The following is a 27,095-nucleotide window of genomic DNA, read 5'->3' as shown; positions in this document are numbered from 1 at the left end:
GATGTGAATCAGCGTTCCCAGGCTTAGGCCCATCCCCCAAAACACCGGCTTAGAAGCAGTACTTCTGCCCAGCCGGGTGGGTGACTCGGATGGCAGACTGAGACTGGTCCCTTCCCCCACGACTGGCAGATCCATCCGCGAGGAGAGGAAGTGAGCTCCTTGCCAGATTAAAGCAGATTCTGCACATTGCTGTCCGATCGATCGCCTCCGTTCCTAATCTACACAGCATCTCCACAAATGTTTACATGAATAAAGCATACAATGTTTACACAAATAAAATATAAAATAAAGTATAAAATAATATTAGCCCAGAAGTAGAAAAACCCCTGGGTTCCACCCCCAGTAACCCCCCCCCCCACACACACACGCTATATATCTCCTCAAGTCAAGACGTAGACAAGTTAGCAAAACTGGCTGCTAAGGATTAATAACTCCCCGGTACTTAGTTCCACTATTCCCAACTCCACCTCAGTATTCTGAACGAGATAGTCAACTTGAGGCTCTAGAAGCCAGCTTCCAAGATCCCTATTAGTATATACAGGGAAAACTGATCCTTGCAGAGCACTCTCAAAATTATTTCCTCGTAAATTGACACAAAAATTTTTAGTTTGGCTTCTATCCTATCCAAAGATTACTAGAACCCCACCTATATCTTACACCCTAAATAAATTCAGCAGATGAAGGAAATTGTAAAAGATTGCCATTACCTGTCAACAATCCTCAACCTCCTCTAACATAAGACCCCACCTCCTTCCCCACTCATTAGGCCTGGAGTCATTTTCCTGGGGAAAACTGGCAAAAAGACTTCACCCACATGCCCCCAGTATGAAAAATAAAATACCTAGCCAGGCATGGTGGTGCATGCTTGTAATCTCAGTATGTGGGAGGCTGAGATAGGAGGGTCTCAGGCTCAAAGCCAGCTTCAGCTACTTAGTGAGGCACTCTGCAACTTAGTGAGAACTTGTTTCAAAATAAAAGTGGTACACACTTGTAATCCCCACGCTTGGGAGATGGAGACAGGAGGATCACGCAGGTTCGAAGCCAGCCTTGCTGGCTTAAGAGACCCTGTTTCCAAATAAAAATATAAAACAGGTGTCTTGAGAGTGTATCCCGGAGGTAGAAGGGTTTCCAGGAACCCAAGTATGCCACCAAAAAAAAATAAATAAATAAAAATAAATAAAAGATAAAAAAAAATAGGGCTGGAGGTGTAGCTCAGAGGTAGAATGCCCTGAGTACTGCAAAAGAAAGAAAGAAAGAAAGAAAGAAAGAAAGAAAGAAAGAAAGAAAGAAAACCTTTTTTTTTTAATTTTACTTTTTTTAGTTTTGCAGTACTGGGAATGGAACCCAGGGGCATTGCATTCTACCTACAAGCTACACCCCCATTCCTATTTTTTTATTCTTTATTTTGAAACAGGGTCTCACTGTGTTGCAGAGGGCCTCACTAAGTAACTGGGGCTGTCTGTGAACTACAATCCTCCTGTTTCAGCCTCCCGAATGCTGGGATTACAAGCTTGTGCCACCACGCCCGGCTTAAGAAAATACCTTTTAGTCTTAGTGTGCCAATATTGTAAAATGTCACGAGATAATACGATAACTTCTGTGGGTTCTTGACTTCCATGGGAAAAAGAATTTCAACCCAGGCCAGTCAGAGATAAAGGCAGAGGTTTTAATCCAAGGAGAAAAAAAAAAAAGATACATGTTTACTGGAAATGTGGGCCATATAGAAAGCATGAGAGTGGTGTAGAGAGAGAGAGGGGCAAAGCTGCAGAGCTGCCCCAGAGCTGCCCACAATGCCCCAAATGGCCAAGAGCTCCTCAGGTCTATACTTTATTATGGGGTTCACTAGAGAGGGGGTGTCCGGGAGCACTTGGGATGACAGGCTTCTTTTATGAAGCTTTCTGGTTCACAACAACATGGTATTTCCTTTTGGGATAGGACTTCTCGGGAGTGCAGACAGGAAGCTGGGGCTGTAGGAGTATTAGGTTTTTTAACAACAGGTGTGTTATTTTTTCTCGGATCTTCCTAGAGGTGAACTGAACTTTTGACAAAAGGTGAAGGTCTCTCTGGTTTAATTGCCTCAGGAATTTCCTGAGCCAATGCATTATGATATAAAAGTATGGGCCTGGCTCTTAAATTTTTAATTATTTAATTAATTGATTGATTATTTATTTATTTATTTATGCGGTATTGGGGGTGGAACCCAGGGGCATTCTACCTCTGAGCTACACCCCCAGCCCTATTTTTTATTCTTTATTTGAAACAGGGTCTCACTGGGTTTCAAAGGACCTCACTAAGTAGCTGAGGCTGTCCAAAAACTGCGATCCTCCTGTCTCAACCTTCCAAATGCTGGCATTACAAGCATGCACCACCACATCCACTTGGCCTAGCTTTTTAAGAATAACCAAAAACTGGCTAGGCGTGGTGGTGCATGCTTGTAATCCCAGCATTTGGGAGGCTGAGACAGGAGAATCAAGGTTCAAGAACAGCCTCAGTTGCTACTTAGTTACGCCCTTTGCAACTCAGTGAGAGCCTGTTTCAAAGTAAAAAATAAAAAAATAGGGCTGGGGTGTAGCTCAGAGGTAGAATGCCCCTGGGTTCCATTCACAGGACCACAAAAAAAAAACAAACAAACAAAAAAAAAACACCTGAAAATTTCAGATTTTAAAACAATATTTTTCTTTCCTTTCCAATATGTCTTCTTTCTACCTGAAATTTTATTTATTCTATTCTACCTCATCAGAAAATTGCTCTAAGCCAAGCGTGGTGATGCACACTTGTAATCCTAGTACTTGGGATGCTGAGACAGGAGGATCCGGGCTCACGGACAGCCATAGCTACTTAGTGAGGCACTCTACTATTTTGTGAGACCGTGTTTCAAAATAAAGAATAAAAATCAGGCTAGGGATGTAGCTTGGAGGTAGAATGACCCTGGGTTCAATCCCCAGCACCACAAAAAAGAAAAGAAAAGAAAAGAAAATTGTTCTAGTATTGATTTACAATAAAAATGTAAAAGGCAGTCAGAGCTAACCAGGCACTCAGGCAGGGAAAAACGCAGCTTTGCCTGTTATGCTTCAGAGCTTCCCTTCCCCTCTTTTCTGCCTTGCTGTCAACCCATAGTAAGAATGTAGAGACAATTAAAGCCTTTAGACCTAAGGATATATATAGAAGCAGTTAAAAGCCCTAAGATCACAGTGACTCTGCCTGGCACATTTCAAAGCGGTAAAGATAGCAAGGGCCCAATGACTTGCTCTTAGAGACTGAACATGGCCGCACTGGCTGCAATTAAGTGTCTCCGTTTCCCTCCTCTTCTTTTTAACCCGACCTTGGTATGTGGAATGTAAACTCCGTGTGTTACTTCAAAAGCACTCATAATTGATAAGCAAGTGATACAGTCGATACAACAGAAGTAGAAAAAGATAGATTATTAACCCATGTACTTAGTAAGTATTCTGTCCAGAGACAAGAAGGCACCACCTGCCTAAGAAATAAATTACTAGCCTGCTGTCTTGGTAAACTGCTAAGAACATACCAATAAGAAAACTGTATTTAAGGGCCGGGGTCAGAGTGGGGGACGGAGTTCCATTTTGGGCTCTCCAGCATGTCTTCCAGGCACACTGCTCTTCTCTCCCCTATTTCCTACTGACTGTAATAAAGACTTATTGAAGCTGCAACTGAGCTATTAGTTTTAACTTCCTGATTCAACATACCTATTTGAATCAAGGAAAAGAATCCGCAGTGCTGTTACAACTGTAACATTAGTAGATTATTTATTTATTTATTTATTTATTTATTTATTTATTTTTTGGTACTGGGATTCCTGGAAACTCTTCTACCTCCGGGCTACACTCGCAGACACTTTTTTTTTTTTTTCTTGGTGGTACTGGAGGTGGAAACCAGAGGCTTTCTACCTCCAAGCTATATTCCCAGACCCATTTTATATTTTTATTTGGAAACAGGGTCCCACTAAGTAGCTGAGGCTGGCTTCGAACCTGTGCGATCCTCCTGTCTCAGCCTCCCAAGCGCGGGGATTACAAGTGTGCGCCACCACGCCCGGTGACACCTATTTTTTTTTTTAATATTTTTATTTGGAGACGGTCTCTTAAGCCAGCAAGGCTGGCTTCGAACCTGTGTAATCCTCCTGTCTCCACCTCCCAAGCACAGGAATTACAAGCGTGCGCCACCACGCCCGGCTCAGTAGATACCTTTATGACATACAAAAAATCAACTCTATATTTGTCCAAGTTATTCCAAAACCTATTTCTGCTCTCCATAGTTCTATTATCTGTACTCACTTGGCAAAATATATACTAAACCCATCTTTCTTCTGTATATTCAAGCCCAAGTTAGTTAAACAGGTCCTAATTTCACATCTAATTGGTCTTGGCCTAACAGAATAAGGAATCCAAAAACAGAAAAATCTTAATCTAATGACTTTCCTGGGTTTTAATGGCCACACTAATAACACTCATAGTAAGACACAGGTTTCAGGAAGCCCCATTCCAATTTTAACAATTGTTCCAGGAGACTGCATATAGGACCAGTGCCATATAACCTTAAATGTAATCACACTTTAAATAGTCCAAACCGAAGCCGGGCGTGGTGGCGCACGCTGGTAATCCCCGCGCTTGGGAGCCTGAGACAGGAGGATCATGCAGGTTCGAAGCCAGCCTCAGCTGGCTTGAGAGAGAGAGAGAGAGAAGAGAGAGAGAGAGAGAGAGAGAGAGAGAGAGAGAGAGAGAGAGAGAGACCCTGTTTCCAAACAAAATATAAAATAGGTCTGAGAGTGTAGCCCGAATGTAGAAGGCCCCTGGGTTCCATCCCCAGTACCACCAAAAAAAAAAGTCCAAACCCAAATCCCAATGTTTGGGAGGCTGAGACAGGAGGATCGCACAGGTTCAAACCCAGCTTCAGCTACTGAGTGAGGCTCTCAGCAACTTAGTGAGATACCTTGTTTCCAAATAAAGTATAAAATAGGTCTGGGAGTATAGCCTGGAGGTAGAAAGGCCCCTGGATTCTACCTGCACTACAAGAAAGAAAGAAAGAAAGAAAGAAAGAAAGAAAGAAAGAAAGAAAGAAAGAAAGATTTTTGTTGAGTTGCTGAAACTGGCTTCCTACCTGCAATTCTCCCAAGTACTGGATTACAGGCACGTGCCACCATGCTCAGATTTCAAGTCAGACTTTGGCTCATCAGACCTGTAGCTTTTCTGCTTATATTCTACCTATCACTTTCAATTCTATGGACGCCATAATTAATTAGCCAATGCTAAGGATCTCTGTGGTTTAGACTATTCTAGTTACTGTTTAGGCTTTGCTGCCAATCCCATTAATCAAGTTTTCCTTATTTTGGTCAATTAAGTGATGCCACTTGACCCCATAACAGTAGGACCCCATTATTCCCATTGAATTAAGGGAGCCCGGCAGTTCACACTGCCATTTTGGGCTTACAGATAAGAGTCACCCTGGAATTCATGAAAGATGCTACAGCTACCTTCACAGATATATTTCCCACAACTTGGTGAACGGAGTGGGTACACTTAGGAAGGGGGTAAGAGGGAAAAACTTACTCTGATGTTCTAGTCATTCTACATTCTCTCAACCTAATGACACTTGGCATTCTATCTTTTTTGTGGTGGTGGTGGTGGTATTGGGAATTGAACCCAGGTACATTTTTTTTTTTTTTTTGTGGGTCTGGGGGTGGAACCCAAGGGGATTCGACCTCCGAGCTACACCTCCTGCCCTATTTTTTATTCTTTATTTTGAAACCAGGTCTCACTAAGTTGCAGAGGGCCTCACTAAGTAGCTGAGGCTGTCCGCGAACCACAATCCTCCGGTCTCAGCCTCCTGAATGCTGGAATTACAAGCATGTGCTACCATGCCCAGCTAATTCTTTATTTTGAAATAGGGTCTCACTAAGTTGCGGAGGGCCTCACTAAGTAGCTGAGGCTGGCTGTGAACATGTGATCCTCCTATCTCAGCCTCTTAAGTACTGGGATTACAGGTATATGTCACCAGGTCCAGGGGGACTGTATTATTCTTTATTGTAGAGGTCTGTCCTGTGCATTGCTGGACATTTGGCAGCATCATAATATGCTAGTAGAATACACTCCACCTTACAGCCAGTGTGACAACCAACATCTGTAGACGTTACCATATTTCCCTGGGTAACAAAACAGCCCCTGGTTGAGAATTACAGCTCTACCAAAGAAGTTCAAGTATTTTTACTTCCTTTGGAGGATATTACCTCTGTGTGTGTGTGTGTGTTACTGAGGATTGAATCCAGGGACATTCTACCTCTGAGCTACACCCCCAGCCCTATGTTTTATTCTTTTATATTTGAAACAGGGTTGCACTGAATTGCAAAAGGCCTCACTAAGTAGCTAAGGCTGTCCTGGAATTTGAATGCTCCTGTTTCAGTCTCCCATGTACTAGGATTATAGGCATGCACACCTGGCTTGGGTATCATTTTTTTTTTTTTTTTTTTTTTTTGTGGTGGTACTGGGGATGGAGCCCTTCTACCTTCGGCTACACTCCCAGACCTATTTTATATTTTATTTGGAAACAGAGTCTCGTAAGCCAGCGAGGCTGGCTTCGAACTTGTGCGATCCTCCTGTCTCCGCCTCCCAAGCATAGGGATTACAAGCGTGCGCCACCACATCCGGCTTGGGTATTATCTTTGATCTTAGTTTCAGTCATTCTTAAGGAGGGTAAGAAGGACTGCTTTTATTAGCAGAGATATCTCAGTAACATATAAGAATTCAACAACCCATTTCATTAAAATCTGCTGAGCCAGGTGTGGTATCCCACACCTGTAACCCCAGTATTTAAAAGACTAAAACAGTAGGATTGCGGTTCCAGGACAGCCTCAGAAACTTAGTGAGACTCTCAACAACCTAGCAAGACCCTGTTTCAAAACAAAAAATAAGCTGGGCATGGTGGTGCACACCTGTAATCCCAGTACTTGGGAGGCTGAAGTAGGGGGACCACAGGTTCACAACTAACTTCAGCTATTTAGTGAGGGCCTCCGCAGCATAGTGAGACCTGTTTAAAAAAATAAATAAATAAAATAGGGCTGAGGGTGTAGCTCTGAGGTAGAATGTCCATGGGTTCAAGCCCCAGTACCACACACACACACAAAAAAAAAGAAGCCAGGCATGGTGGTGACCTGAGACAGGAGTATCACAAGTTAGAGGACAGCCTCAGCAAGTAGTGAGACTCATCAACCTAATAAGACTCTATTTCCAAATAAAAAATAAAACAGCACTGAGGGTATAAGTTTGGAGGTAGAATGTCCTTGGGTTCAATCCCCAGTGCCACAAAATAATAAATAAGTAAGTAAATAAATAAATCAATAAATAGGGCGGGGGAATAGCTTGGAGGCCTAATGCCTTCTGGTTCCAATCCCTAGGAAAGAAAGAAAAAGAGAAAGGAAAGAAGGGAGGAAGAAAGAAAAGAGGGAGGGAAGGAAGGATGCTCATATGTCTCCAACCCAGTTATCAGGGTTTTCTCTCTGAAGTAATGCCCTAACTCCACATAAGAGACTTTGTGAAGTTACAAATTTAGCTTCTGTTGTGAATAGCTACTTGCAGGATGAGATTCTGTATTGAAAAGCCTGAACACTTGCTGGGTGTGGTGTCGCACGCTTGTAATCCCCACGCTTGGGAGGCTGAGACAGGAGGATCGCACAGGCTTGAGGCCAGCCTCAGCTACTTAGGCTCTCAGCAACTTAGTGAGACCCTGTTTCCAAATTAAAAAATATAAAATTGGTCTGGGAGTATAACCTGGAGGTAGAAATCCCTGGGTTCTATCCCCAGTACCACCAAAAATATAAATAAATAAATAAATAAACCCTAAACTCCAAGCTGGGTGTGGTGGCGCACACTTGTAATCCCAGCATTTGGGAGGCTGAGACTGGAGGATCGCGGTTCACAGACAGCCTCAGCTACTTAGTGAGGTCCTCTGCAACTTCATGAGACCCTGTTTCAAAATAAATAATAAAAAATAGGGCAAGGGGTGTAGCTCGGAGGTCAAATGTCCCTGGGTTTCATCCCCAAACACACATACACACACACACACACACACACACACACTCACACACACACACACACACACACACACAGGGCTGGGGATGTAGCTCGGAGGTAGGAAATAAAAAAGAAAGAAAGAAAAGAAAAAAGAAAACCCTGAACTCCTTACTTCTTTTCCCAAGAAGTTCCCCAGAACACTTAAGCGTAACCAGCCTCATCGCCTCCCTTATTCCCACTAACTCTTCCGTGACGCTAAATGCTGTTCACACAAAACCCAGTTCTCTAGACACTTGAATCAGGCCATCATCCCCTGGCAATTATCTAGGGAAGTGATGTGCTTCTGCATGCCCTGGGCTGCTAGCATCCTCTTTATCACTGAGGAAAATGGTCATTAAAGCCTTTAATGAGACCAACCAACCAATTTCAGATAACTCAGAGCCAGGTCAGAGAACCTACCCTCAAGGTCTGTTTCTCTGGAAGCACTTCTACCCCACATCCTGGGTCAGTCAAGGTTCAGCCAGAGAAGTGAATCCACCAGCAGGGACATGCAGAAAGGGATTCATTATAGAGATAGGACCTCAATGCTGGCAGCTGGCTAAACGATCCACATGAAGCTTTTGCTTATGTTTTTAATGTTGGGGCCTCAAGTTAGTAAGGAAAAGGAAACATATACAAAGATGAGCTGCGACCCAGAAAGACAGATGGGACCTTGCGTCAGTCTCACTGCCCCCTTCAGGGGGTGCATGGAAAACCTGACACCCTGCATCATGAGCCAGGCCACAGCTGGCCAGGAGCCAGGGAAGGAAAGAAGATCCAGAAGCACCTGAAGAAGCTCTGGGTAAGTTGAGCAGCAGATAAACAACAGTATGTCCAAGCTGTATCAGCACCAGCTGCCCTGCACCAAGCCTTCAGTCTTCCAGGTATAAAAGGAAATGACGCAAGCTTGTAATCCCAATATTTAGGAAGCTGAGACAGGATCACAGGTTCGCCACCAGCCTCAGCAACTTAGGGACACCCTGTTTCAAACAAAAAAATATTATAGGGCAAGGGATGTAGTGTAGAGGTAGAAAGTACCTGGATTCAATTCCCAATAACATAATACACACAGAGAAAGAAACATACACACACACACACACTTTAGAGAAATGTGAGAAATAGGTAATATAAAACTGTTTAGGTATAAACAGATAGTCAAATTATAAAGACAGGGAAGAAGCTGAGCGTGGTGGCGCACGCTTGTAATCCCAGCATTTGGGAGGCTGAGACCGGAGAATCACGGTTTGTGGACAGCCTCAACTACTTAGTGAAGCCCTCTGCAACTCAGTGAGACCCGGTTTCAAAATAAAGAATAAAAAAATAGGGCAGGGGGCAGGGGTGTACCTCAGAGGTCGAATGCCCCTGGGTTCCATCCCCGGACCCCCACCCCCCAAAAAAAGACAAGGAAGAAAATTACTATTGTTCATCTCAGGACAGTGGTTATCTGTGGAAAAGAGAGGGAAATATGGTCAGAAAAGGAAACATGGGAGGTTTCTAAGATTATTGCAATATTCTATCTGGGGATGGAACCCAGGAACATTCTATCTCTGGGCTACACCCCAGCCTGATTTTTTTATTCTTTTTATTTTGAAACAGGGTCTCACTGAGTTGCAGAGGGCTTCACTAAGTAGCTGAGGCTGTCGGTGAATCGTGATCCTCCTGTCTCAGCTTCCCAAAGGATTACAAGCGTGTGCCACCACGACCGACTTTCTTACATTTTTTTTTTTGTTTTGAAACAGTCTTGCTGGGCTACTGAGAGTCTTGCTAAGTTGCTGCAACTGTCCTTAAACCTATGATCCTTTTGTTTCTTTAAGCTTCCCAAATACTGGAATTACAGTCATAAACCAGTATACCCAGCTCCCCAACCCTTTTTACTTCTTTTTTTAAATTTTTGTGGTACTGGGGGTGGAACCCAGGGGCTTTCTATCTCCGGGATATACTCCCAAACCTATTTTACATTTTATTTGGAAACAGGGTCTCACTAAGTTGCTGAGAGCCTCACTAAGTAGCCGAGGCTGGCTTCGAAACTGTGCGATCCTCCTGTCTCAGCCTCCCAAGTGCTGGGATTATATGCGTGTGCTACCATGCTGGACTTTTACTTCCTATTTTGAGATGGGGTCTCCTTGTCCAGGCTGGCCTCACACATGAGATTGTCCTGCCTCAACCTCTTCAGTAGCTTGGCTGACCAGCGTGAGCCGCTGCACTTGGCATGCTCCATTCTAACTCTTGATACATACTAATTTCAGTGTCCAGTTCACAACTATTGGTATACTTGGCCATTTAAATTTAATGTGCTGCCGGGCGTGGTGGCGCACACTTGTAATCCCTGTACTTGGGAGGCGGAGACAGGAGGATCGCACAGGTTCGAAGCCAGCAGCGCTGGTTTAAGAGATTGTTTCCAAATAAAAAAAGTATAAAAATAAGTCTGGGAGTGTAGCCCGGAGGTAGAAGGGTTTCCAGGAACCCCAGTACCACCAAAATAATAAATAAATAAATAAATAAATAAATAAACATAATAAATAAATTTAATGAGCTATTCTCCAAATATATTGTATTTCATCGCAAAAAAAGGCTTAAAAGAAAAATAGATAATTTGCCTAGAGATGATTTGGAAAGAAGAATAAAACATAAAGACAGAGAAACCAGTTAGACTATGAGTTGGACCTGAATTAAGGCAGTGGCAGTGGATACAGAGAAGCAATGAAATCCAGAATAATGAAGGCTTGGAAACCAAGTGATTGGGAAAAGTGCAGAAGAGGAAGCAAACATGAGTCCTAGGTTTTTATTTTGGTTAGATGAAAAGACTTTCTTTTCACTAATATAGACCATGAACCCAGGGCAGATGGTGGGAGGGGGTTTACTAGATAGAATAAGAGCTAATATTTAATGACTACTTTGAGTGTGCTGGCTACTCTAACTGCTTCATGTATCATTAGCTCACTCGTGTGTGTGTGTGTGTGTGTGTGTGTGTGTGTGTGTGTGTGTGACTGAAGATTGAACCCAAGGGCTCCAGCATGCTAGGCATATACTTACTCTAACACTGAGAGTCTCAGTTCATTCAATCATTCATAGATGAGATCTCACCAAATTACCCAGGCTGACCTCAAACTTGCAGACCTCCTGCCTCAGCCTCCCCAATAGTTGGGAGCACAGGTATGTGCCGCCACACCTGGCTTCACTTGATGGTAATACCTATTTTGACATCATTGGTATACTGCGGTACAATTCAATGACACTAGCCACCTGGAGCTCATGAGATCCGTTGGGGTGAAGAGCATGGTCCCTGACAAGAATGACCTTATGTCAAAGGCTCAAGAATAACAGCCGGGCGTGGTGGTGCACGCTTGAAATCCCAGCACTCCGGAGGCTGAGACAGGAGGATCGCGGTTCACAGACAGCCTCAGCCACTTAGTGAGGCCCTTTGCAACTCTGTGAGACCCTGTTTTAAAATAAACAATAAAAAATTGGGCTGGGGTTTTGCTCGGAGGTAGAATGCCCCTGGGTTCCATCCCCAGTACTGTGCGTGCGCGCGCGCGCACACACACACACACACACACACACACACACACACACACACACACAATAACAGACACTCAAGAATAACAGGCACTCCTATTACTCTAGAATCCCAAGCATTTTAGAAGTTCTACAACAGGAAACCAGGATAAGAACAAGAAAGAATCTTCATTGTACAACAAAACACCAAACTTGCCCACTGAAGTAGGTGCTGTCATTTCATTTTATAAACAGAGGCTTAGAGAGGAAATGTTTATGTGAGCGCATATGGACAATCTATTCCAGCCCTTGTTGTATTTTCTATTATACTGAGATCCCTACAGAATGTGTCTCCAAATTAGAATATTTTGGCAGAGCGTGGTAATGCACGCTTGTAATCCCAGTATTTGGGAGTCTGAGACAGGAGGATCGCAGGTTTTTGGGCAGCCTCAGCTACTTAGTGAAGCCCTCCATAACTTAGTGAGACCCTGTTTCAAAATAAAGAATAAAAATTTGGGCTTGTGTATGGCTTGGAGCAGACTGCCTCTGTGTTCAATCTCTAGTCCCAAGAAAACAAAATTAGATCAATTCTTTCCAATGTTCAAACAGAAAGCAGCTGGGCATAATAGCACACACCTGCAATCGAGGACTTAATCACTATTATTTATCCCCAAACTTAACCAATAAGGTTCCTCAAATAAAATATTAATACAATATATCACTGAAAAGTTATATTTTCTAATTTATTAACAAAATACAGATAGCCATTTCAGGCTATCAGTTTGGATATTTTCTATCGTACACACTGACATCTGATTCACTAGCAAGTTTCTTATAATACAAAGTATAACAGATCATTAAATTTTTTTGTAGTACTGGGGATTGAACATGGGGCCATTCTACCTCCAAGGTATATCCCCAACCCTATTTTTTATTCTTTTTTTTTTTTTTGTGGTACTTGGGATGGAACCTAGAGGCTTTCTACCTCCGGACTATCCTCCCAGACCCACTTTTATACTTTATTTGGAAACAGGGTCTCACTAAGTTACTGAGAGCCTCACTAAGTAGCTGAGGCTGGCTTCAAACCTGTGTGTTCCTTATGTCTCAGCCTCCCAAGAGCTGGGATTATAAGCGTGCACCACCACGCCTGGCTTTATTCTTTATTTTGAAACAAGGTCTCACTAAATTGCGGAGGGCTTCACTAAGTACCTGAGGTTGGCCATGAACCTGCGATCCTCCTGCCTCAGTCTCCCAAGTACTGGGATTACAAGCATTCACCACCACACCTGGCTTAAAATACTTTTTTTTTTTTTTTTTTTTGCGGTGCTGGGGATGGAACCCAGGGGCATTCTACCTCCAAGCTACACCCTCAGCCCTATTTTTTTAGTCTTTTTTTTTTTTTATTATTTTTTTAAACAGAATCTCACTGAATTGTGAAGGGCCTTACTAAGTAGCTCAGGCTGTCCATTAACCACGGTCCTCCGGTCTCTGTCTCCAGAATGCTGGGATTGCAAGCGTGCATCACCATGCCCGGCAAATATCTTCATTATAATACAACCACTCTGTACAATTTACCCTTCTTAAACTGTCTAAAATGACTAGAAATTGTGGTATTTTCTTTTGCATAAAACCTTTCCCTCTTCATAAAACCCTGAGGCCAAAAGTTATTAATGTAATAAAATTGAAATCACAATTCGTCTATCTTCTATATTAAGCTGTAGCTATATATTTTTTTAAAACGTATAAAGAAATGTGGCATCTTGTAAAGCTACTCTGTATAGTTTTGTTTTCTTCACCCACCCACAATCCTCTAATCTCAGCCTTCAAAGAACTGAGAATACAAGCATGTAACACCAAGCATGTAACACCCGGCTTCTGAATAGTTTTTCAAAATATTTCCAAACCAACTTAGACAAAAGGCCTAAAATCACCCCCATTAAACAATGTTCTTGAACAATCATTAGCGTTGAGATAAGCACTGTTTTCCGTCTCTACTGCTGTCTCTTCTGTTATCATAGTCATGGCTCCAATCATCATAATTACTATCTTCATAGAGGAAATCGTCTGCTTCCGCTGTAATGATGGTCAGACCCATGATCACTGCAACGCTGCTCACGGTTATGCTGTCTATCCTACAGGTAAGGATGAGATTTCTGTCTGGCTTTACGCTGCGATGAAGGTGTATTTTGGCGCCACTGGGAGCTTGAAGACTGGTTAAAAGAATGATTATGTGACTGGGCTGATGGTGAAAACCCTGACTGAGCCACATGTGGAGAACCAAATTTCCCACCATATGACATCTGTCCCAAAGCACTGTTCATCACTGCTTGTCTCTGATAACTTTCTGGAGAAGAAAATGATCTCTGAACTGTCAGTGCTGATGGACTCATGCTGTCCACAGTCCTCTCATACCTGCTGCTAGGAAATGTGGGGGTCGGGCTTGAATTTTCCACACAATGCTGCGGATATGGCAAATTGATATGCTGTGAAGAATGACCACTCCCTGATCTAAACTGAATTTTGGTGAGCCTCTCAAAAAGTTTGATGCTATTAATCACATCCATAGCATAAGGAACAGATACTTCATGCTTGACGTTCACAAATGCAAACTGCTTTGGTCTACCATTCTTATCTTTTGGAATTTGCACCTTTATTGCTGGCTCAGCCTGGTGGAAAAGCTCGAAAAGGAGTTCCTCGGTAACTTTGGTTTTAAGTTTACCCACAAAGACAGTGTGGTCAGCTTCCCGCCCCCGTCTCTACGTGGCCTCCTCTCCACCCAGTCATTTATTTTGAAACAGGCTCTCACTAAGTTGTTAAGGCTGTCCTTCAGCCTGTGACCCTCCAGTCTCAGCCTCCTAAGTACTAGGTATTATAGGCACGTGCCACTATACCCGGCTACTTATGTACAATTTAAGAGTTTGGGGTTAAGGATATAGCTCAGTGATAAAGCACTTCTTCATATGGATGAGACACTGGCTTTGATCTACAGCACCAATTTACATACAGGGATTAGATCCAATAATTCTTTTCTTTTGATAGTACTAGGGACTGAATTCAGGGGTGTACTGCCTCTGAATTACATCCTATACCCAATTTTATTGTTTATTTTGAAACAGGGCCTCACTAAGGCCTTGAACCTCTGATCCTCTTGTATTCGCCTCCCAAGTTCTGGGTTTACAGGCATGCACCATGGCTCCAGGCAGATATATTCATCTTTGGTTTTCTTGGGATACTAAGCACAAGTATACATTGATTAAGTGTTTGCTAAATTGAGATGCTTATTGTTTTAAATCTTAAAATTTGCCTTATTTTCTTATACTTCACCAATATTTTAAAACTGAAATTTTAGTATAATAACAATAAATTCAGACGGATACTCGCCTTAGCTAGGCAAGGTGGCTCATGCTAGTAATCCCAGTATGTGGAAGGCTGAAACAGGAATATCACAGGTTTGTAGCCAGCCTCAGCTACTTAGTGAGGCCCTCTGCAACTTAGTGAGACCCTGTTTCAAAATAAAAAATAGGGCTGGAGAGCCAGGCGTGGTAGTAATGCTTGTAATCCCAGCATTCTGGAGGTTGAGACAGGAAGATTGCAGTTCACGGACAGCCTCAGCTATATACTGAGGCCCTTTGCAACTCAGTGAGTGTCGCGCGCAGTGACGACTCTTACACGATCTTCCTCAAGCAGTTTTATTACCCCAGGTTCTTGTACAGTTCCCGCAAATCTTCTTCCCGTAAATCTTCTCTTCTCTCCCTCGTTCCCCAGAAATCTTCCCCTTATATAGAGCCCAACAGCCAATCAGCAGACTGTTCACGTGCACAACTCATGGCAACAGCCAGTCCATTGGCTGTTGCCCTATGGCATGCGGTGTTCCCGTGTATCTCATGCTCTTGTCGTCACTTCCTGAAAGCTGTTTACCACCTAAGTGCTCTGGGGAAGATTTCCGCTCAGCGCCATCTTAGCTCTCGGACTTACTGGCTGATGGGCGGGGCCCGTCACAGTTCCCCCTTTTTTGTTTTTTCAGACAGGAGAGGACAGAGGACTCAACCCCTGTATGTTTGGAAGGGGCTTCTAGGCCCACCACCTTTTGCCAGGGACGGGACAAGAATCAGTGGCAACCCGTATGCAGTTGAGCATGCCCTCCTCGGGATGCACCCTCCCGGGGTCCCGAGTGCAGTCCTAGCTGGCATCCTGTCATTAAGACTTTCCCATCGCCGCAAGCCATATTTGAGGGGATTGTCCCAACTCCATGGCTGCAAATGCCTGAGCTATGAGCACTTGATCTGTAGCGCGCTGACGGATTAGTTTTCTAAGACAGTAGAGACATAAGATACACAGTAAGACCAGACAAAGACCAAGAGCACCCAGTCCAGCCCACTCTTTTAAATGACGAGCTGCTTGTTGGATCCAGGACATCAAGGTGCGGGCCATCACCGGGTCAACTTGAGTAGTATTGGTTTTGATGATCTCCAACCGCAACCGTCTTGTCAAATTGTCAAATTTCGATGACCGGTTATCTGTAGGATATGCAGAAAGCTCGCAAGAAAGATTAGCGGCAATAAACGCATTATCATTAATCATGACAAGGGGAGCTAAATCCGTGCAACTGCCATTTATCCCACAAAGAAGCCACAGATCAAATAGGTTAGAATGAAAGGCCATGGTCAGGCTCTAATAAGTAAAATTATAACCTGCAAAAGTAGAATTTGCTCCTGTGCCAATTTTAAGGGGAAAAGGTAAAAGGATTAAGCGGGGAAGAACTTGAGCAGAATGACTCAAAGGCAATAGAAAAGAAAAAGCAGTCAAAAGCCCCCATTGTGGATCACTTCCTATCCTTGGAATTCCACAGTATCATGGTCCCCAAAAGAATCAGTCGATGGCTCATCATCCTTTTGTTTCACCAGACGAGTCAGCCGCTCTGGAACCCAGACAGGATCGGCGCCGTTCTGTGGAAACACACAAACAGAGCCTCTGGCCCATGTGAGCACTGGGTCAGGTCCCCTCCATTGCCCTGTGAGGGCATCCTTCCAACGCACGAAACCCTGGCTCGTACCCGAGGGGGCAAAATGACGATCGGCAGCAGTCTTGCCATTGACATCTAATTGCAAAAAATTCAAAGTAAAAAGGGCTAAGGATAGGCGCTGCTTCGGTTTCATATTGGTTCCAATTCCCTCTTTTTGTTTTATCAAGCATTCTTTAAGAGTACGATGGGCGCGTTCCACAATACCCTGTCCCTGAGGGTTGTACGGAAGGCCATGCTTTAGAGTTATTCCCATCTGTGAACAAAAAGATGTGAATTTTTGGGAAGTATAAGCCGGGCCATTATCAGTTTTTATTTCTTTAGGCATATTCCATGCTGCCCAGGCCTCAAGGCAATGATTGACGACGTCATGTGCCTTTTCCCCGGCATGAGCAGATGCATGAATAATTCCAGAGACAGTATCTATGGAAACATGGATATATTTCAATTTTCCAAATTCAGATATGTGAGTTACATCCATTTGCCAGAGATGTAGAGGGAGCAAGCCTCGTGGGCAAATGCCCACATGTGGGGGGTGTAAAAAAGGGGCACAGGCATTACAGGTTTTTACAATTTCCCGAGCCTGATGTCGAGGGATTTTAAATCGCTGTTGTAATGTTTTAGAATTTACATGATATTGACGGTGAAATGCCTGTGCCTGTTGCATTTGAGTAAGAGAAAAAATCATATGTATCTTGGTGAGTTTATCTACTAGATCATTTCCATATGTAATAGGGCCAGGTAATCCAGTATGTGCCCTAACGTGCTGGATAAAGAATGGTGTCTTTCTTAAATGTATATAAATCTGGATTTGGCTAGCCATAGAATGAATAGGAGTATGTAAAGAGAGTTGACCCGCGCATTCAAGCGATCTAACCAGATTAACCACATATTGTGAATCTGATAATAAATTGAAAGGAGAAGAAACTCTCTTAAAAATTTCTAAAACAATATTTAATTCAACCAGTTGTGGAGAGGTATGTGAATATTGGATGATAACAGGATCGCTTCCCTCTATTAGGTAGGCCCCCACACCAGTTTTGGATCCATCAGTAAAAATGTTAATTGCATTAGCTACAGGTTTGTTTTTAGTGACCAATGGGAAAATGAGAGGATGTTCCAGAACAAAATGTAACAATGGATCTTTGGGAAGATGATTGTCTATTTCACCACTAAAAGAGCACATAAGTATAGCCCAATCATCAATAGTGGCTACCAGCGTTTGTACTTGCAGAGCAGTGTACGGTACCACCAGCTTATCGGGCGTTCTGCCAAAATGTTGGATGCACTGCTGAATGGCTTTAAGGGCAAGGCTTGCTACACTGGTGGGATAATATTCAACTACCTTTTGAGGGGAGACTTTGGGGTGAATCCAAAGAAGGGGTCCTTGTTGCCAAAGAACACTAGTAGGCTGTTTTTCAGTGGCCAGGATACAAGCCCATAATGGCTGTCCAGGGGTCACTCGACGGAGAGACGCTTTCGTAAGTGCTTGTTCTACTAATTGTAACGCATGGCGGGCCTCATCGGTAAGGACGCGAGGAGAATCTAATTGAGGATTGCCTACGAGCAGATTATATAAAGGTTTCAAGGCATGGTTAGGAATTTGTAAAAAGGGTCGAACCCAATTAATGTCTCCCAACAGTTTTTGGAAATCATTGAGGGTTTTTAATTGATCAGTGCGGATGATTAATTTTTGAGGCAGGACTGCATGGGGGAGAACAATGTTGCCAAGAAAGTGTATATTTTCTCCTCTTTGTACCTTTTCTGAGGCGATGAATAATTGATGAGTTTCCAAAATCTTTACAAGGTGACAATAAGCCTCCTCAAGTATGGAGGGATTTTTTGTGGTTAACAAAATGTCATCCATGTAATGAATACACCGAATTTCTGGAAATTTGGTTTTTACGGGCTCAAGAGCACTATTTACATATAATTGACAGAGGGTAGGGCTATTGGCCATTCCTTGTGGGAGGACCACCCATTCATATCTACTGTCAATTTCCTCTTGATTAATAGAGGGAACAGTAAAAGCAAAACGAGGAGTATCCGCAGGATTTAAAGGGATGGAGAAAAAACAATCTTTTATATCTATGCTGATAAGTGGCCACTCCTTCGGAATAGCAGAGAGGAGTGGAAGCCCTCGTTGGACTGGCCCCATAATCTGCATTTGGCTATTTATGGCTCGGAGGTCGTGTAATAACCTCCATTTTCCAGATTTTTTCTTTATCACAAAAATCGGGGTATTCCAAGGAGAGGTGGATGGCCGGATATGGCCTAACTGTAATTGCTCTTGTACTAATTTCCTTGTTACTTCAAGCTTTTCACGGGAGAGAGGCCACTGAGGAACCCATACTGGATCTCCCGTCTTCCAGGTAATGGGAATTGCCTCCTCAGTGGCTACTGCACAAAACCCAGTTCCTCGCGACCACTCTTTTCTTTAGTAGGAATTGGGCTTTTACGTCCCTGGAGGTGTTTTCCCAGCCCGTAGGAAGGGTGGTAGCCCTGGCGAAGGAGAATATTATGGGCTTGGGGGAAATAAGATGTATTTTGTAAGGAATATCCCATGTCCACTAATAAATCTCTTCCCCAGAGGGAAACTGGCAGCTCCAGCACATAGGGTTCAAACTGCCCCTTATGTCCCTCCTGATCTTTCCAATGTAAAGCCCTAGCACTGAGGTCAGGGGTTTTAGCATAACCCAAACCTCTAAGTTCTCCGGTAGCCTTTTGAGTGGGCCATGAAGATGACCAATCTTTACAGGCGATGACACTTTTATCTGCCCCAGTATCTAAAAGTCCTAGGATTTGCTTGCCTTCCACGTCCAAGGTTATCAAGGGACGAGTTCCCATATCAAAGGCAAGAGATATTAACTCATTTCCTGAAGAACCGAACCCACCAATACCGCGTCGTCCCTCTGCTGAAGGAAACATACCATGTAGACTGGGAAGCAAAAGTAACTGTGCCACTCTATCCCCAGGGGAAATGGCAACGATACCCCGGGGCGCTGAAACCATCACTTTGATGATACCGGTATAATCCTCATCTATAACCCCCGGATGGACTACAAGTCCTTTCATGGTAGAGGAAGACCTTCCAAAAAGTAAGCCAACAGAATTAGGTGGCAGAGGACCTTGAAAATCTGTTTCAATAATTTGAACCCCCATTTGTGGCGTTAATACCAGCCTGGAGGTGGCACAGAGGTCCAATCCTGCCGAACCTGGAGTGGCTCGCCGGACTGTTCCGGAGGCTGTAAATTGGGCCACTGAGGTGGCTGTGTCTCCATGGCCCCATACACCTGAGGGTTCCCATATTTTTGTGGGCCCTGGGAACGAGGGCCCGCCCTCCCGTTTTTTGTCTGAGTATTTGATGATTGCTTTCCAGTATAGGGCAAGGGGTTGCCATCGATATCTTTAACCGAATGGCACTCAAAAGTAGGATGCCTTCCTTTTCTACATCGACGACAATACTCAGGAGGAGAAGGATAAGATTGGGACGCCCTACACTTAGGACAATCTCGTTTTAAGTGTCCTGTCGCTCCACAGGAAAAACAATTGCCATTTTTGGTACTATTCTTACTTTGTTGTCCGGAGGCCTGTATAATGGCTGCAGCAAGTCCTGAATTGGTTAAGGGTCCTCCGAGTTCCCTGCACACCTTCATCCACACCTCTAGGCCTTTATGTTTGTAAGGAGTGATGGCCTGTCTGCATTCTTTAGTGCATTGCTCATAGACCAATTGTTTAATGAGCGGCATGGCCGCGTCAGAATCCCCAAAAATTCTTCCCGCAGCCTCTACTAGACGGGCAACGAAGTCTGAAAAGGGTTCAGTCAATCCTTGAGTAATCTTTGTAAGGTTACCAGATACCTCTCCTTTGTTAGGGAGGGCCTTCCAGGCCTGGGTAGCGAGTCTGTTGATTTGTTCATACACCTGTTGTGGATACCCAAGCTGTTGATTAGCAAATCGTCCTTGGCCCATCAGCATGTCTATATCCCAGGCTGAATTTCCTGCTGCTCGATTACGTGCAGCTTGTTCAGTGGCATATTCTATATAATAAGCTTTCCAATCCAAATATTGGCCAGGATTTAAGGTGGCCCTAACCAAATTTTGCCAGTCTCCTGGGGTCATGGCATAGCGATGTAAACTCTCTATTATTGCTATAGTGAAAGCAGCTGACGACCCATATGTGCGAACTGACTCTGCGAGATGCTTAACTATTTTAAAGTCCAAAGGCTCATGATAACGATTTCCCCCCTCCTGCAGCTGGAAAACTGGGAAAGCTTGATTTGCTAAAAAAATTCCCGCATCTCTCCACATCTGACTACTAAAAGAGACACCTTCTCCTGCTCTGGGCGCAGAAGGGTTATACGGAGGAGGCGAAATTTCCTCTTTAATCAGTTCAAAAGCTTTCACTTGTTTACAAATGGCCTCTAATTCCTCCTCAGATTCATCCTCCCCCTCTGACTCTGAATCCTCCTCACTGGCCACTTTAGAGGAAGTTGAACGTTCCTCTTTTACACCGTCTAAAGCTGCCTGGCCCTCCTGCACAAATTTTCTAAAGCGCCTTTCTTCCAAACAGGCACGAATCAGCCGACAAAGCGGCCGAGTCCCTCCTGTGACAATACCTTGTTCTTCGGCGCGTTCTACGTCTCTTCCCAATTTATCCCAGCTTGCTAAAGAAAGATTCCCTGATACTGTAAACCATGGCGCTACCCTATCTATTTGTTCGAGAAAATCTTGTATTGTCTTGTCCCTAAGCTTTAGGCCTCTACTTTTCAACAAAGCTTTCAATGCTTTATGCAATGGGTGAGATGGACTATTTCCCATCTTGTCGAATCAGGACCAGCCCGATTCTCTAACTTACTTACACTAAAAAATATCCTCCTTAATGGAGCCCCCTTTGATCGGGGAAAATACAGCGCTGTTCCTCGCTTTTCCGCGAGCCTCGCTTATCCGCGAGCCTTATTTACTAAATATCCTCCTTAATGGAGCCCCCTTTGATCGGGGAAAATAACCCTCCGTAAACGGAGCCTCCTCCTCCCTTTTCGGAGTCAAGGAGTACTTACCAGCCGGCTGCCCTGGACTGCCGAGGTTCTGATCAAAGCGAAGGTCCCCGTACGGGCCAACCACTTGTCGCGCGCAGTGACGACTCTTACACGATCTTCCTCAAGCAGTTTTATTACCCCAGGTTCTTGTACAGTTCCCGCAAATCTTCTTCCCGTAAATCTTCTCTTCTCTCCCTCGTTCCCCAGAAATCTTCCCCTTATATAGAGCCCAACAGCCAATCAGCAGACTGTTCACGTGCACAACTCATGGCAACAGCCAGTCCATTGGCTGTTGCCCTATGGCATGCGGTGTTCCCGTGTATCTCATGCTCTTGTCGTCACTTCCTGAAAGCTGTTTACCACCTAAGTGCTCTGGGGAAGATTTCCGCTCAGCGCCATCTTAGCTCTCGGACTTACTGGCTGATGGGCGGGGCCCGTCACAAGTGAGACCCTATTTCAAAATAAAGAACAAAAATAGGGCTGGGGGTGTAACCCCTGGGTTCCATCCCCTGTACCACCAAAAAAAAAAAAAAGGAGCTGGGGTGTATCCCAGAAGTTGAATGCCCTGAGATTCAATCCCCAGTACTGCAAAACAAACAAACAAACAAAACAAACAAAAACTCACCTCAAAAGGCACCTTAAAAGGACTCTTAAGAATTTTTCATTTGTTTCTGTATCCACTTGTATGAATTAAGCCAGAAATTAGTAAAAAGTTTCATAAGCCAGGCGTGGTGGCACACATTGTAATCCCAGCATTCATTCGGGAGACTGAGAGGATTGCGGTTTGCGGCCAGCCTCAACCACTCAGTGAGGCCCTTTGCAATTCAGTGAGACCCTGTTTCAAAATAAAGAATAAAAAATAGGGCTGGGGGTTTAGCTCAGAGTTAGAATGCCTCTGGGTTCCATCCCCAGTATTGCAAAAAAAAGAGAAAAAAAAAGTTTTATAGCTGGATGTGGTGGCACATGCCTATAATTCCAGCTACTCAGGATGCTGAGGCAGGAGGATTTTACATTTCAAGCCGGCCTGGGAAACGTGGTGAGGTTATAGCTCAGTAGATAAATAAAAGGGCTGCATATAATGCAGTAGTGTTGTATGCAGGTTCAGCAAAAATGATAGACTCGAGAGTCCAGGGGTCTTTCCAATAGGAAGCCTTTATTAGCTGGCCAGCGGTGGTACCCTCAGCACAGAAGTTTGGCTATGGGGGCACTTACGGGGAATTAGTTACAAAATGGCAGGGGAGACAAAATGGAGTTATTTTGGCTTCACATTCCCCATGGTTTTTGTTACTCATAAACCAAATCTTTGTTTTATACTGTATCCTGGCCCTCCATGATGGCCAGATGACTGTATTGAGTTCAGAGGACCATTAAGTTCATTGCCTATATGCGCTTGTGTATGTACCCAGTGAGGCCATTGATGAGGCAAGGCCCTATCAGTGCAATTAGGCAGATCACTAGCTGAGGGCCCCAAAGAGGCAAAAGATATGGGAGCCATCCGTGTAGCCCTGTTCACAGAATGCCTAGCGGCATCCTTTTTTCTAAATTGTCTTGTAACTGTTTAATCTTATCCTGTATATTACCAGACTTATTGGCATAAAAGCAACATTCCTCTCCTAAGAATAAACAAACTCCACCTTTTTTTACAGTAAGAATTCCGATCCCCAGAGCCTGCTGAGTGGTGAGGCTGGTGCTGGGACCTTCGAGAGTGGGATCGGAGCCTGCAATGCGGCATCCACAGAGAAATATTACAGAAAATAAAAAATCATATGCTTTCCCTAATATGCAAAAACTAGGAAGAAATGGGTAATAGGAGGAAATCTAGTTGAAGAAAGGGCCCTATGGAGGAGCAATTAAGGTGACCTATCAGAGGGGAAGGGAGGAGGGAAGATGGAATCTCTTTAAAGCACACGGTGTACTTAAACAAATATAGCAGTCAATCAGTAAATCAAGCATGGGATTGAGGGAGGGGGAGGGAATGGGATGGGGATTTGATAAAGGCTAATTGGATGATGTGTGCTTGTATATCCTCACAAGTCTTGTATTCTGTTGAGATGTTTGACTACAATGCACCAATAAATATATATTAAAAAAAAAAAAGAAAGAAAGAAAAAGAATTCCGATCCCCTTCTATTCTGCAAAACCACCTTGGCAAGGGAATCTAGCTGGGCTTGGAGATCCAGAATAGTTTCTAATGTATCCAGGCTAATTTCCCAATGACCTTATCAGAGGTTGGCGTGACAAGAATCACAGTCCAGGGACTGCTCCATCGAGCTTCTAAAGAAGAGGAAGGCAGTATTTTATGAACACCTGGTCTCCATCTTGGAAGGCAGGGAGCGACTGTGTAGGCTCCTCATGCTGGTTTGCTCTGCTGGCGGCCATCGCAGTTCAGATTTCAGTTCTGATTTTATGCAGAGCTTGTAATGAACTAAGCCAATGCTGATGAACGTTTATAAACCTGTTTTGATCTAGCTGAGGCAGTATTGGTGGTGGATGTCCAAATAGGATTTCAAAAGGAATGATTCTCTTTACGTAAGAAGTACACTGTATCTGGGGGAGGGCAAAGGGGAGGAGCTCTACCAAGCTAGCGCCAGTCTCCAGAGTCAATTTAGTGAGGACTTCCTTGAGGGTTCTGTTCATCCTTTCCACTTGCCCTGAACTCTGGGGTCTGTAAGTGCAGTGGAGCTTCCAGTCTATTCTAAGTAAATTAGATAAGTCTTTTGTAACCATGGCCATGAAGGCCAGGCCATTGTCGGACTCCTCAGTAAAGGGCATGCCAAATCGAGAAATGATTTCTAAAACTAACTTTTGTGTGTGTGTGTGTGTGTGTGTGTGTGTGTGCGCGCGCGCATGATACTGTGGGTGGAACCCAGGGGCTTTTCTTCCTCCAGGCTATACTCCCAGACCTATTTTATACTTTATTTGAAGACAGGGTCTCACTAAGTTGCTGAGAGCCTCACTAAGTAGCTGAGGCTGGCTTCAAATCTGTGCCATCCTCTTGTCTCAGCCTCCCAAGTGCTGGGATTACAAGCATGTGCCACCACACCCAGCTAAGACTAACTTTTTTACTACTATCTGGGCGGTTTCAGTCCTAGTGGGAAAGGCTTCTACCCATCGTGAGTACGTATCAACAAAAACAAGGAGATACCTGTAGTGATATTTGCTGAACTCTGCCTCCGTGAAGTCTACCTCCCAATGTTCTCCCGGACAGGTACCTCTCAGCCAATGTGGCACCAGAAAATGTACTTGAACACAGATCAAGCATCTTGACATGGTGTCCCAAATAAGTTGTTGTAGCTTGCTAATGTCCTTTTTTAAGAGTTCATAAAGCTTAGTCTCTCCCAGGTGGGTAGAATAATGGAATTGCTGGACTATATAGTTCTTCCCAGGGCCTCGGGGATATAAATCTGTCCATTTGGCAGCATGGCCCATCCCGTGCTTGAGTCAATCTTTGCTCCCTTGTCTGGCAACTCCTTGGCACCCCATTCTGAATAGTGTGGGTGTGCCGGGAGACGGCGGTCTGGGACTGCAGGCAGGATGTGCAGTGGTCCCGCTGGTTTTAGGGCTGCTTCTTTTGCAGTTTGATCAGCCGAATTATTTCCCTGGGCCTCAAAGGAATTATCTTTCTGGTGAGCTCAAAGATGGATGATGGCCACCTTTTGAAGGAGCCAGAGGGCTTCCAGAAGTGCCAGAATTTCGGGAACATTTTTTATGTCTTTTCCCCCTGAAGTCAGGAGTCCCCTTCCTTCCTTCCTTCCTTTCTCTCTTTCTTTCTTTCTTTCTTTCTTTTCCCTTTCCTTTTCTTTCTTTTTTCTTCCTTCCTTCCTTTCTTTCTTCCTTCCTTTCTTTCTTTCTTTCTTTTCCCTTTCCTTTTCTTTCTTTTTTCTTTTTTCTTCCTTCCTTCCTTCCTTCCTTCCTTTCTTTTTTTTTTTGCGGGTCTGGGGTTGGAACCTAGAGGCATTTGACCTCCGAGCTACACCCCCTGCCCAACTTTTTTTTTTTTCTTTCTTTCTTTCTTTCTTCCTTTACTTATTTATTTTTTGCGGGTCTGGGGATGGAACCCAGGGGCATTCGACCTCCGAGCTACACCTCCTGCCCTATTTTTTATTCTTTATTTTGAAACCGGGTCTCACTGAGTTGCAGAGGGCCTCACTAAGTAGCTGAGGCTGTCCGCGAACCGCGATCCTCCAGGTCTCAGCCTCCCGAATGCTGGGATTACAAGCGTGCGCCACCACGCCCGGCTTATTCTTTATTTTGAAACAGGGTCTCACTGAGTTGCGGAGGGCCTCACTAAGTAGCTGAGGCTGTCCGCGAACCGCGATCCTCCAGGTCTCAGCCTCCCGAATGCTGGTATTACAAGCGTGCACCACCACGCCCGGCTTATTCTTTATTTTGAAACCGGGTCTCACTGAGTTGCAGAGGGCCTCACTAAGTAGCTGAGACTGTCCGCGAACCGCGATCCTCCAGGTCTCAGCCTCCCGAATGCTGGGATTACAAGCGTGCGCCACCACGCCCGGCTTATTCTTTATTTTGAAACAGGGTCTCACTGAGTTGCGGAGGGCCTCACTAAGTAGCTGAGGCTGTCCACAAACTGAGATTCTCTGGCTCAGCCTCCAAATGCTGGGATTATGAGCGTGCACCACTCGGCTCCCTTTCTCTATATATGGACCCATGGGCAGTGGCAAACACATAGCGACTATCTGTATAGACATTAATAATCTTGTTTTTGCCATACTGAAGACTTGTGTCAGAGCAATGAGCTCTGCCTTCTGAGCTGAAGTCCCATGTCCCAGTGCTTGTGCCCATATACCTTAGTAGCCATTACCGCAGCTGCTCCTGCGTACCAGACGCCATCCAGGATGAAGCTGCTGCCCTCTGTGAAGAGGTTTTCGTCTAGCTAATCCCAGGGCGAATCTTTCAGATCTGGTCTTGTCCCCTGGAATGTTTCCAGGGTCATAAGACAATCATGTTCTGGGGCAGCATCAGTAACACTGTCTGACAGCAAGGTGGCTGGCTTCAGGGCTGACGTGGCAGGAAACTTAACTCTCTGTATGTCTAGGAGTAAGGTCTGATAATGAGTCAATCGGGCATTGAAGTGTCTCCAACAGGTTCAGAGTAGCCGTGCGGCACTCAGACACAGTCCTAGCTGCCAAAAGCAAATCATCTACATACTGAAGTAATATAACTTCTGAATGGGCATGCCTAAAAGGTTGTAAGTCTGGTTAGTGCCTTATTGAACAGAGCTGGTGAGTTTTTAAACCCCTGCGGGCAGAGCCGGGCACGGTGGCACACGCTTGTAATCCCAGTACTTGGGAGGCTGAGACAGGAGATCGTGGACGGCCTCAGCTACTTAGTGAGGTCTATTGCAACTTAGTGAGACCTTGTTTCAAAATAAAGAATAAAAAAATAGGTCTGGGGGGTATAGCTCAGAGGTAGAATGCCCCTGGGTTTCATCCCTAGTACCACACACACAAAAATAAAACCC

The 27,095-nt window shown here is 44.4% G+C and overlaps 1 pseudogene across 1 annotated transcript; it reads right to left on the bottom strand.

The window, feature by feature from the left end:
- Positions 1–13,515: 13,515 nt before the first annotated feature.
- Positions 13,516–24,385, bottom strand: LOC308269527 (RNA-binding protein 7-like; annotated as a pseudogene). Its single transcript has 2 exons — positions 24,143–24,385; positions 13,516–14,311 (listed from the first exon to the last, which is right to left on the bottom strand). The product of its transcript is annotated as an RNA-binding protein 7-like (transcript).
- Positions 24,386–27,095: the final 2,710 nt, after the last annotated feature.

This window comes from Muscardinus avellanarius (genome assembly GCF_963383645.1).
Source record: "Muscardinus avellanarius genome assembly, chromosome: 11".
Lineage (NCBI taxonomy): Eukaryota > Metazoa > Chordata > Mammalia > Rodentia > Gliridae > Muscardinus > Muscardinus avellanarius.
Note: the sequence above shows the minus strand (reverse complement) of the source record. Positions and strands in the feature narration are given on the sequence as shown.